The sequence below is a fragment of the Penaeus monodon genome, chromosome 28 (assembly GCF_015228065.2).
Source record: "Penaeus monodon isolate SGIC_2016 chromosome 28, NSTDA_Pmon_1, whole genome shotgun sequence".
NCBI classification, from domain to species: domain Eukaryota; kingdom Metazoa; phylum Arthropoda; class Malacostraca; order Decapoda; family Penaeidae; genus Penaeus; species Penaeus monodon.
In genome coordinates this window covers 1,270,329-1,271,704 of record NC_051413.1, presented here as the reverse complement: position 1 = coordinate 1,271,704, position 1,376 = coordinate 1,270,329, and the positions used below count along the sequence as shown (strand labels likewise).

Below are 1,376 nucleotides of genomic sequence, written 5' to 3'. Positions count from 1 at the left end.
AACTTGTGGTTCAAATGAATTATCTGTGAGTGTAGCTATGAAATTGCCTTTGTTGCAGTAAATGTCATATTTGTCAAAAGTTACTTTGCTGGTGATGGTGACTGACTTAACGCTATTACCCATTCTTTGTGAACGTGCAAAAACATATGTATTAATGAAAATACTGAACATAATCATGTAAACTGTAAAACATATGGTTACTATTCTCTGCCATCTTGGCCACTAATTAGCTGACAACACAGCAGTTTCATTACATCTGTTTGGATATTTGAGCATTTGCAACTCAACTTGTATATTACAAATCACATTTTCTAGCAATTAATAATGTATACTCTGTTATGTTTAAAGGGAAAGTGATGTTGAAAGAAATTATTTCAAATACGTATGTTGGTTTTATTGGGTTTATCATAATGAGCTGCAGTGATGAGTCATAATGACAGTATAAATCTCTGTGATTAACAAAGGTCATGTGTGAAAGAGCTATGATACTTTTATTTGTTGTGTAGTCAAAATGAAACAAAGAAGACTATAACCCAACCAATCTAAAAATTTGGTATATTTTTGTATGTGACAAAATAGGCTTACTCAGAAAATAGTAAATGAAACCAGAGACATTCTGTATGTGACATTTCATTGCCTAATTAAAAATAAAGAAGCTCTGATCTTTATGCTTCAGTGTTGTATCTCTGATACTGATAATGTGCATTTGTTTGGAAAAGAGTCATCTCTTGGGGAGAAAAATCATATATGTTCTGTTCATCCATAGAGAATAACCACTCACAACTAGTGTTTTTGAGGTATTGGCTATGATATGGTATATATAGATAGATTTGGGATCTAGGATGCATATTATATGATTTGTATGGTCCCCAAAGTGTTGGTGGGGACTTGGGGGTGCTAGCATGGTAACTAAGAGTATGCAGTGAACTTGAATAACAGCTTTGTTGCAATTACATCAAAATACATAAGAAACTTTGAATTTTGGCTGTGAATATCATGGTTTTAGTTATGTCTGAAGACATTACTAAAATTTTACTTTATAGGATGTTATAAATGAAAATGCTTAAAAAAGAAATATGATGCATAAGAAAAAGTGAAATAAGATTAGGCGATAGAATTTAGGCTAGGTAACGAGGAAAAAAAAAATTGGATACTATTAATATGAAGCATAAAAGTTTAGAAGCCATCCTTGGATCTGTCATGGGCCTTGTGCCAAATTGTGCAACCTGTGTGCCAGACAGCACTCTGGCAAAGGCCAACAAATCTATGTATGTATATTCTGGTGAGATAAGAGCTCGTACATAAGGCAATTAGTTGGCAAAGTTTATAATGCAGATTATTTTATTATTTTATTCTTTTTTAACTCAGTGTCGCCA

General features: G+C 32.6%; 1 protein-coding gene across 1 annotated transcript in view; it reads left to right on the top strand.

Moving 5' to 3' along the window:
• Positions 1–672: 672 nt before the first annotated feature.
• The window catches only part of LOC119591265 (dynein assembly factor 4, axonemal-like), a gene marked incomplete in the record, with an annotated part of 12,995 nt that continues 12,291 nt past the window's right edge, over positions 673–1,376 (top strand). Inside the window, 1 exon segment of the mRNA XM_037939982.1 lies at positions 673–797.